An 11,569-nucleotide genomic window follows, 5' to 3' on the forward strand; every position below is an offset into this window, starting at 1 on the left:
TGGAAATCTTGCCATTTGCCAAGACATAGATGGAACTAGACAGTATTATGCTAAGTGAAATAGATCAATCAGAGAAAGACAATTATCATATGATCTCACTGATATATGGAATTTAAGAAACAAGGCAGAAGATAATAGGGGAAGAGAAGAAAAAATGAAACAAGACAAAATCAGAGAGGGAGACAAACCATAAGAGACTCTTAATCTTAGGAAACAAACTGAGGGTTGTTAGAGGGGAGGGGGCTGGGGGGTATAGGGAAATGGGTGATGGACATTGGGGAGGGTATGTGTTGTAATGAGCACTGGGTATTATATAAGACTGAGGAATCACTGACCTGTACCCCTGAAACAAATAATACATTATATTAAGAATAAAAATAAATTTTTAAAAAAGATTTACTCAAAAATTATTTAATATATTCATTCAACTCACTGTTTATTATTAAAGTCCTAAATATAATGAAGTCACATTTTGACATGTAAATTTTTGTCCACTAGAAAAGACAACCTCAAGTTTACAGTTTCTTGCCTTATAGAATGTTACCAGTTTTATATCTAACCCAGCAATCATATCCTAATTTTCCTTCATTAAATTTCTAAGGATATCTAACCCCTCAAATGCTCTTGGAACAGCCACACCATCATACTGGTTTCCTCATTAATTGATGAGATGAATAAAGTCTTTGATGTCTGTTCATTTAAAACTTATAAAACAGCTATGTTTTCAAATTTTTGAAAAGCATACTTTAACACTAATCTCTTTTTAAAAACCTTTTCTCATTCTTTCTTCCATTGATCATACTGTTGCTCCCTCTGAGAAATGTCTGCCTATTCTCTAAGCTTATCAAAATCCTACCTCTCCTTCAAGTTCTTGTTCTAGTCCTATGGCCTAGAAGGGACCTTCTCTTTCTTTAAACTGATCAGGCATTTATAGCATGGGTTATTACTCTTGCATCTTTGGGATTTCATTTATTTTTAAATGTTTACTTTGTTTTCTTGACTAGATGAGAGCCCAAGCAACAAGCTCACTGTTGAATTTTAATCATAACAAAATAAATTACAACTATGTTTACAATTAGCAATAATCGCGCCTCGGATAAACCTCATTGGCTATGATACTGCCACTGCACAAAGCTATTTACAACTATGTTTAAACACTAATATCTATATATACACCAAAAAATGACTGTGGTGTGGCAATTTACAGAACTTTTGAAAAACATAATAATTGATAACTTGATATTTCATAGAATATTATAGAGTATTTAAAAAAGAAAAAATTAAACAAGGAGCCATTCAAAATCAAAAATGTATTAATTAACACAGTAACTACTTTTCTAGGCCAGCTTAGACAAGATCTGGGAAACACGAAATAAAGTCTTTGCAAAGTGAAAAAGAATCAGCACAGATAGAAAGAGGGTGTCAGACACAGCTGCAGAGTCAGCCTTTTCTGAGAAATTCACTTTTAAAGAATAACTTGTAAATTTATGTAGCACAAAAAGTACTGTCATCTTAAAAATCAAAACACTGAAGCAGTTCCCAAGAGTGGGAGTGTGGGTGCTTCCTTGCACTCACTCACTTATTGGTCAAGGTCCTTCTACGTATATATTTGTTTAAGATACTCTACCTCAGCACCTAAATACTAGGACAGCTATACTTTGGCACAAAACGATGGGAAAAGCTAAGCTGAACTTCAATTATATTTTTTTTTTAAAGATTTTATTTATTTATTTATTTGACAGAGAGAGACAGCGAGAGAGGGAACACAAGCAGGGGGAGTGGGAGAGGGAGAAGCAGGCTTCCCGCTGAGCAGGGAGCCCGACATGGGACTCGATCCCAGGACCCTGGGAGCATGACCTGAGGTGAAAGCAGATGTTTAATGGCTGAGCCACCCAGGGGCCCCTCAATTATATTTTTCTTAAAAATTATTTTCATTATTAGCTAGTTGTTTCAGCTGGGAATATGATTTAAAGACACTGCCCAAAATAAAATTGAAAGAAACTGAAATTCTATTTTTGTTGTTGTTGTTGTTCATCTAGAAAGGAAGAAAGACATCCTTACTCCCAGCCCTGGAGAATTCCCCAACATCTAGGCTTATGGGTAAATGAAGAACAAATTGAAATCAGGCTTAATGATTCCAGGAAATTTGTGTGGTTTGCCCCTAGACTATGTCTAGGACAACATGAGACTATGTCTCATGTCCAAGGCTTTTTTTCTCCCACTTCCCACACCATCTTCACTGATCACCACTTAATAACGTCACTCCCAAAAGTCTTCAGTAGCTACTCACTGGTTCCAAAAAGAATTCAAATTTCTCATCCTGCCATTCAAGACGTTTGCAATCTAATGTTCTTTCCATTAAGCACCAGAGTTTGATTTAGTTTTGTTTGTTGAACATACTGTAATTCTATAAGGCAAAGAACCATTTGAAGCTCCTATTTCTCATATATTATTCCTGTACAAGTCTGAAACATGTATCACAGTGCTTTCCCCTAACCCCAGCAGTTTTTATTCTCAAAACTAATTAAACATGTCTTTGTATCTCTTCTTTGCTCTACTGGTCATATCACAAGAAGAATGAAAAATGGAAAGACTTATATTTAGAAAGTAATGAGGAAGAAAGGGGAAATATGTCCAGAGTCACTGTAGGAAACAGCTTTCTATTACACTAAGAAATGCATCTAAGGCAATATTTTATAACATAAAACATTCTGAAGACTCAGCCAGTATCTGGCAAATTTAGACAAACAGGATAATTCAGGGTCCTGCATGAATGTATTTGTCCCTTTGGACTAACTCTCTAGTTTTGATGTCTTTGCTTTAGAGTTTATAAAGTGCTTTCACATACATTATTTTGTCATTTTATCAATGATTCTGTAAAGTAGCTAAAGATTATAACTATCTCTACTTAAAAGGTACAAACCACGACCCAGACTGTTTAGATGATCTTTTTCAACATCACACAGCTAGCAAGAAGAGTGAATCCTTCGTCTCACTATTGTAAGTATACAAACATGTCTAACAACACACCAGCAGATGTCAACCATGGTACTGCCATCCACTGAGACTGTCACAAATCATTTGCTACTAGAAATAACATGTAAAGCCTGCAAATGATTTACTTTTATATATAAGGAGCAATTGTCTGCATTAAAAAAATCTATCTCTTGCTCATTTGTGTTCATAAATGCTTTCTCCAATAAGAACAAAATGGCTAGAGCAGGAAGAAGAAAGTTTAGGGCTTTGAAAAGCCCATGGGAACGTGTCTGCCACATGAATGCATAAAAATAAATAAAGGAAACCTCATTTAAGATGAAGTTGGGAAGCCCTGAAGGGAACTCACACACATACCGCTCATCGTAGGCTGTACAACCAGCAGAAAGAAGGGAGGTAAGAATTATTTTGTCAAGGGAGGACATTTTTCACATAGAAATTTTATCTCCTGGGCGCCTGGGTGGCTCAGTTGGTTAAGCAACTGCCTTCGGATGAGGTCATGATCCCAGGGTCCTGGGATTGAGTCCCGCATCGGGCTCCCGGCTCATCGGGGAGCCTGCTTCTCCCTCTGACCCTCTATCCTCTCATACTGTTTCTCTCTCGCTCTCAAATAAATAAATAAATAAATAAATAAATAAATAAATAAAATCTTTTAAAAAAAATTTTATCTCCTGCTTTTAAGAAGGAAGATCCCTTTCTGTTTCAGTTCAACACACTAACCATCACTTGCAGCCAATGAGAAACTGCTTGTCCTTCTCTACTGCTTTTCTTTAAAACAACCCTTCCCAATTTCCTCCTAAAACCTAATCAAAGCAGATCATCCCTTTGTCTCTTTGGGCTTGTATATGGCTCACCATAGGTTGCTTGTCCTGAATTGCAATTTTTCTGCTATTCCCAAATAAATTCATTTTGCTGGTAAAAACTACATGTTTTATTTTCAAGCTTGACAAATGTCATTATTCAGTGAGTCTTTGTGCCATGCTGTGCTGCATCACCCTGCCTTTAAGATGTATGATCACATCTCCTCCTTTACACTGGCCTCCAGAGAGAGGTCCTGAATTTTGGTTTCGTTTCTAGAGCTCTTTTTTAAGATACAGTTAACCATATATTATTACCCTTAAAAGTACTCATTAGCTGCTTATAGTTTTTTACTAACCAAAGTCAGTAAAGCCCAGTGTCACCTCCCCTTTCCTCCGCCTTACTATGCCTCATTGCTTTTCTTCTTTTGCACCTAATTCTGTGGCATGACAACATTTTATCAGGAAAAAGCTTACAAAGTTTAGAGGACTAAAATCAGAACAGTAATGAGAATATTTATTTATTAGCAATTGCAGAATTGCACCCACATATCAAAGACCAGCATTTCCACTACATGAGAGCTGACTGTGAGTCAGTCGGAAAAGACTGACAAAGCAATCACTGAACAAGGGCATCGCAATGTTTCTAAAAATACTATGGTCATATCTTGCACACAATAGGGTTTTTAAAGAACAATAAGATGACAAAGGAAAATCAATGTATAGCCAATAAACCCCAATTAGTTGCAATAAACTACAGAACTTATAGCCTATATTATGGTAGAGAGAAGGTCTCAGAAATCTTTCTAAACATCCTTCCTTCAGCCAGAGATGCATACTTCTTACTTACATAAGACTGAAAATAAATCATATAGGAAACGTGTTGTTGCTAAAAAAGAATGAAGCTGATTTTCAAACAAGCTGATTCCAAAATATAATCAAATGGATCAGAGCTCCTTTTAATAGGAGTCACCTAGGAAGCTATACAATGAATAACAGTGAAATTTATTTCAAAAGCTACACATAAAAATGAGCCTCCCCAGGGGTGCCTGGGTGGCTCAGTCAGTTAAACATCCGACTCTTGATTTTGGCTCAGGTCATGACCTCAGGAATGTGAGATGGAGTCCCAAGTCTGGCTCTGTACTTAGCAGAGAAGTCTGCTTAAGATTCTCTCTCTCCCTCAGGGGAAGAATGAAGGGGAGTAAATTGGAGGGGGAGACGAACCATGAGAGATGATGGACTCTGAAAAACAAACTGAGGGTTCTAGAGGGGAGGGGGTGGGGGGATGGGTTAGCCTGGTGATGGGTATTAAAGAGGGCACATTCTGCGTGGAACACTGGGTGTTATGCACAAACAATGAATCATGGAACACTACATCAAAAACTAATGATGTATGGTGATTAACATAACAATAAAAAATTTAAAGTTAAAAAAAAAGATTCTCTCTCTCCCTCTCCCTTGCCCCTCCCCCATGTCTCTAAAATAAAAAATAAGTAACTCTTTAAAAAAATGAGAGTGTATATGGACCAGTCACACAGGACTCATTACAAGGGCCTTGTAAGTCACATTGCAAGCATTTCCTACTACCCTAAGGAATGGAAAGCCATTAGGTGATTTTGAAGAGGAACACTAGGAAGAAATTTGTAGTTGGGGCATGGGCAATGTCCCCTCATACTCCCACCCCAAATATTCTACACATAACTGCAGGGAAAGATTGACAATCTCTCTTTTTTCTGGCCTCAGCCTTAATATCTTTTAAAAAATGGATCCCTCCCTGCACCATAAGCAGTTATATGTAATTCTTATAATAGGACTATACTTAAGAAACTGTTCAAAAACAACAAAAATATAAAGCAATGTAGTGTTTTCCCTAATTGAGGGAATGGAGGAAACATTGCTACAATTATTTGTGTCTTAAAAAATAGAGAGAAATGTATGAAATTTTTATTTTTTAAAATCTTAACTTCTTTAAGAGAGCAGGCAAAAACACATTTCTTTAAAAATATTATAATACAGTGAAATAAGTCAAGCAGAGAAAGTCAATTATCATACAGTTTCACTAATTTGTGGAACATAAGGAATAGCCTGGAGGGCATTAGGAGAAGGAAGGGGAAAATGAAGGGGGGGAATCGGAGGGAGAGATGAACCATGAGAGACTATGGACTCTGAGAAACAAACTGAGGGTTCTAGAGGGGAGGGAGGTGGGAGGATGGGTTAGCCTGGTGATGGGTATTGAGGGCATGTATTACATGGAGCACTGGGTATTATACATAAACAATGAATCATGGAACACTACATCAAAAACCAGTGATGTACTATATGGTAACTAACATGACATAATAAAATAAAATTTAAAAAAATAAAAAAAAATGAGACTCTCCTATGAATGAATGGATAAATAAAATGTGATATATGTATAATATATGATATATATATAATATATATTGGATACATATCATATATATATATGAACATTATTCAAATCCTGCCATTTGTAACAATATAGATGGACCTTGGAGGCATTATGCTAAGTAAAATGTCAGACAGAAAAAGATAAATTGTATGTGATCTCATTTACACATGGAATCTAAAACAAACAAAACAAAAACAAAAGATGAACTCATAGATACAGGTAATTGCCAGAAGCAGGGGGTGGGTAATATGGGTGAAGGTGGTCAAAAGGTACAATACTCCCTGTTATAAGATAAATAAATCCTGGGGATATAATGTACAGCATGGTGACCATAGTTAACAATACTGTATTATATATCTGAAAGTTGCTAAGAGAGTAGATCTTAAAAGTTTTCATCACAAGAAAAAAACTAACTATATGTGGTGATGGATGTTAACTAAATTTATTGTGATGATCATTTCTCAATAGGTACATATATCAAGTTATTACATTGTATACTTGAAACTAATACAGTGTTATGTGTCAATTATATCTCAATTTTTAAAAATGAGTCTCCTCTTTGTAGTCTTCTCTAGGAAAATTATGACTGTGACATATATAGCTTTGGCCCAGAACATTTTATAAATCCTTTTTGTGAACTATCTTCAGAACAAGTAACAGTAACTACTAATTCCTGAGCTCTTACACTATGCCACACATTATACAAACAATTTACACATGTTGCCTAAATGTTCTTCACAACAGCTGCATGAGATGGGAATTATCAGCTCCATGTTCCAGGTGGGGAAAACTGAGGCTCAAAGAGGTTACAACAGTTAAAGTGGTCCCAAGTCACAGAGTTGGCAAATAAAGAAGCTAGTATTTGCAACTGCCTTTATCCTTTGAAATACTTCACTGCATAGTCATACAGATCACACCATGAAGTCAATTAAATTCATGATTTTGCACACTGTTAACAGTTTCACAAGCCTGTGTGGAGGGCTCACAGTTTTCCAGTCACCACTCCAAGGACAGGAAATGCAAAAAATAAATCATGAGAATATAAGATACAGGCCCTCAAGGGGCCTACAGGATATGAAATTGGTCCTGATTAGTACCAGGTTCTCACCAAAAGATAAATCCACCTGCAAAGATTAATCTTTGCCACCACTGAAAATAATTTTTTAAACAAGGGGAGGAGACCTCCATACTGTTTTCCAGAGTGGCTGCACCAGCTTGCGTTCCCACCAACAGTGTAGGAGGGTTCCCCTTTCTCTGCATCCTCACCAACATCTGTTGTTTTCTGACTTGTTGATTTTAGCCATTCTGACTGTGTGAGGGGGTATCTCATTGTGGCTTTGATTTGTATTTCCCTCCTGCTGAGTGATGTGGAGCAATTTTTCATGTGTCTGTTGGCCATTTGGATGTCTTCTTTGGAAAAATGTCTGTTCATGTCTTCTGCCCATTTCTTGATTGGATCATTTGCTCTTTGGGTGTTGAGTTTGATAAGTTCTTTATCGATTTCAGATACCAGCCCTTTATCTGATATGTCATTTGCAAATATCTTCTCCCATTCTGTCGGTTGTCTTTTGGTTTTGTTGACTATTTCTTTTGCTGTGCAAAAGCTTTTTATCTTGATGGAATCCCAATAGTTCATTTTTGCCCTTGCTTCCCTTGCCTTTGGCGATGTTTCTAGGAAGAAGCTGCTGTGGCTGAGGTCGAAGAAGTTGCTGCCTGTGTTCTCCTTTAGGATTTTGATGGACTCCTGTCTCACATTTAGGTCTTTCAGCCATTTTCAGTCTATTTTTGTGTATAGTGTAAGGAAATGATCCAGTTTCATTGTTCTGCATGTGGCTGTCCAATTTTCCCAACACCATTTGATAAAGAGACTGTCTTTTTTCCATTGGACACTCTTTCCTGCTTTGTCGAAGATTAGTTGACAATAGAGTTGAGGGTCCATTTCTGGGCTCTCTATTCTGTTCCATTGATCTATGTGTCTATTTTTGTGCCAGTACCACACTGTCTTGATGATGACAGCTTTGTAATAGAACTTGAAGTCCAGAATTGTAATGCCACCAGCTTTGCTTTTCTTTTTCAACATTCCTCTGGCTATTCAGGGTCTTTTCTGGTTCCATACAAATTTTAGGATTATTTGCTCCATTTCTTGAAAAAAGTTGATGGTATTTTGATTGGGATTGTATTAAATGTGTAGATTGCTCTAGGTAGCATTGATATCTTCACAATATTTGTTCTTCCAATCCATGAGCATGGAATGTTTTTACATTTCTTTGTGTCTTCCTCAGTTTCTTTCATGAGTATTTTATAGTTTTCTGAGTACAGATTCTTTGCCTCTTTGGTTAGATTTATTCCGAGGTATCTTATGGTTTTGGGTGCAATTGTAAATGGGATTGACTCCTTAATTTCTCTTTCTTCTATCTTGTTGTTGGTATATAGGAATGCCACTGATTTCTGTGCATTGATTTTATATCTTGCCACTTTACTGAATTCCTATATAAGTTCTAGCACTTTGGGCTTTTGTTTGTTGGGAGATTTTTGATGACTGCTTCAATTTCCTTAGTGGTTATAGGTCTGTTCAGGTTTTCTATTTCTTCCTGGTTCAGTTTTGGTAGTTGATACATCTCTAGGAATGCACCCATTTCTTCCAGATTATCTAATTTGCTGGCATAGAGTTGCTCATAATATGTTCTTATAATTGTTTGTATTTCTTTGGTGTTGGTTGTGATCTCTCCTCTTTCATTCATGATTTTGTTTATTTGGGTCATTTCTCTTTTCTTTTTGATAAGTCTGGCCAGGGGTTTATCAATCTTATTAATACTTTCAAAGAACCAGCTCTTGGTTTCATTGATCTGTTCTACTGTTCTTTTGTTTCTATTTCATTGATTTCTGCTCTGATCTTTATTATTTCTCTTCTCCTGCTGGGTTTAGGCTTTATTAGCTGTTTTTCTCCAGCTCCTTTAGGTGTAGAGAATTAGATTGTGTATTTGAGACTTTTCTTGTTTCTTGAGAAAGGCTTGTATTGCTATATACTTTCCACTTAGGACTGCCTTTGCTGCATCCCAAAGATTTTGTACTGTTGTGTTTTCATTCTCATTTGTTTCCATGATTTTTTTTAATTCTTCTTTAATTTCCTGGTTGACCCATTCATTCCTTAGTAGGATGCTCTTTAGCCTCCATGTACTTGAGTTCTTTCAGACTTTCCTCCTGTGATTGAGTTCTAGTTTCAAAGCACTGTGGTCTGAAAATATCAGGGAATGATACCAATCTTTTGGTACTGGTTGAGACCTGATTTGTGACTTAGGATGTTATCTATTCTGGAGAATGTTCCATGGGCACTAGAGAAGAATGTGTATTCTGTTGCTTTGGGATGGAATGTTCTGAATATCTCTGTGAAGTCCATTTGGTCCAGTGTGTCATTTAAAGTCTTTATTTCCTTGTTGATCTTTTGCTTAGATGATCTGTCCATTTCAGTGAGGGGGGTGTTAAAGTCCCCCACTATTATTGTATTGTTGTCTATGTGTTTCTTTGATTTTGTTATTAACTGGCTTATATAATTGACTGCTCCCGTGTTAGGGGCATAGATATTTACAACTATTAGATCTTCTTGTTGGAGAGACCCTTTAAGTAGGATATACTGTCCTTCCTCATCTCTTATTATAGTCTTTGGTTTAAAATCTAATTTATCTGATATAAGGATTGCCACCACAGCTTTCTTTTGATGTCCATTAGCACAGTAAATGGTTTTCCACCCCCTCACTTTCAATCTGGGGGTGTCTTTGGATCTAAAATGAGTCACTTGCAGACAGCATATCAATGGGTCTTATTTTTTTATCCATTCTGATACCCGGTGTCTTTTGATTGGGGCGTTTAGCCCATTTACATTCAGGGTAACTATTGAAAGGTATGAATTTAGTGCCATTGTATTGCCTGTAAGGTGACTGTTACTGTATATTGTCTGTGTTCCTTTCTGGTCTATGTTACTTTTAGGCTCTCTCTTTGCTTAGAGGACCCCTTTCAGTATTTTTTGGAGGGCTGGTTTCGTGAGTGCAAATTCCTCTAGTTTTTGTTTGTCCTGGAAGCTTTTTATCTCTCCTTCTATTTTCAGTGACAGCCTAACTGGATATAGTATTCTTGGCTGCATATTTTTCTCATTTAGTGCTCTGAATATATCATGCCAGTCCTTTCTGGCCTGCCGGGTCTCTGTGGATAGGTCTGTTGCCAATCTAATGTTTCTGCCATTGTAGGTTACAGATCTCTTCTCCCGAGCTGCTTTCAAGATTTTCTCTTTGTCTCTGAGACTTGTAAGGTTTACTATTAGATGTCAGGGTGTTGACCTATTTTTATTGATTTTGAGGGGGGTTCTCTGTGCCTCTGGATTTTGATGCCTGTTTCCTTCCCCAAACTAGGGAAGTTCTCTGCTATATTTTGCTCCAATATACCTTCTGCCCCTCTCTCTCTTTCTTCTTCTTCTGGGATCCCAATTATTCTAATATTGTTTCATCTTATGGTACCACTTATCTCTCGAATTCTGCCCTCATGATCCAGTAGTTGTTTCTCTCTTTTTCTCAGCTTCTTTATTCTCCATCATTTGGTCTTCTATATCATTAATTCTCTCTTCTGCCTCATTTATCCTAGCAGTTAGAGCCTCCATTTTTTATTGTACCTCATTAATAGCCTTTTTGATTTCAAATTGGTTAGATTTTAGTTCTTTTATTTCTCCAGAAAGGGTTTCTCTAATATCTTCCATGCTTTTTTCAAGCCCAGCTAGTATCTTTACAGTCATCACTCTGAACTCTAGTTTCGACATCTTACTAATGTCTGTATTGATTAGGTCCCTGGCAGTCGGTACTGCCTCTTGTTCTTTTTCTTGAGGTGATTTTTTCCATCTTGTCATTTTGTCCAGAAGAGAACAGATGAGAGAACAAAATGCTAACAGGGTAACAACGACCCCAGAAAAATATACACTAAACAAATCAGAAGAGACCTTACAGAAAGTGGTCGTTTTTCTGTTCAGAGAGTTGCTGCTATTCCTTTCTCCAATCTCCTGTTGAGTTCGTAGGTGTTCAGATTGGTTTGATCACTATCTAGCTGAATTCCTGGGACAAGACGAAATTTAGGTCTGTTCCTCTGCCATCTTGCTGCAAAGGACTCAGAATATTATTTTAAATGCATGTTATATACTGACCTGTGTATACATACCCCAAAAGGGAGTAATAGCACATATAATTTGGTAGAAGTTATAAAATTACATAAACTATTGTTAGGCTTCCCTTTCAAACACAATATAAGACAGATTTTAACATAATAAATTTCTTTATTTAGCAATTATTTTTAAGTGTACAACACTTACTTTTAATCTTAAAGCCCA

General features: G+C 36.7%; 1 pseudogene; it reads right to left on the reverse strand.

Annotated features, from left to right (window-relative positions):
- Nucleotides 1-970: 970 nt before the first annotated feature.
- LOC112834918 (U4 spliceosomal RNA) lies at nucleotides 971-1,136 on the reverse strand (annotated as a pseudogene).
- Between the last annotated feature and the right edge of the window lie 10,433 nt (nucleotides 1,137-11,569).

Source organism: Callorhinus ursinus, unplaced genomic scaffold, assembly GCF_003265705.2.
Source record: "Callorhinus ursinus isolate GAN/ISIS: 27379988/994484 unplaced genomic scaffold, GSC_fseal_2.0 scaffold1, whole genome shotgun sequence".
In the NCBI taxonomy this organism is placed as follows: Eukaryota; Metazoa; Chordata; class Mammalia; order Carnivora; family Otariidae; genus Callorhinus; species Callorhinus ursinus.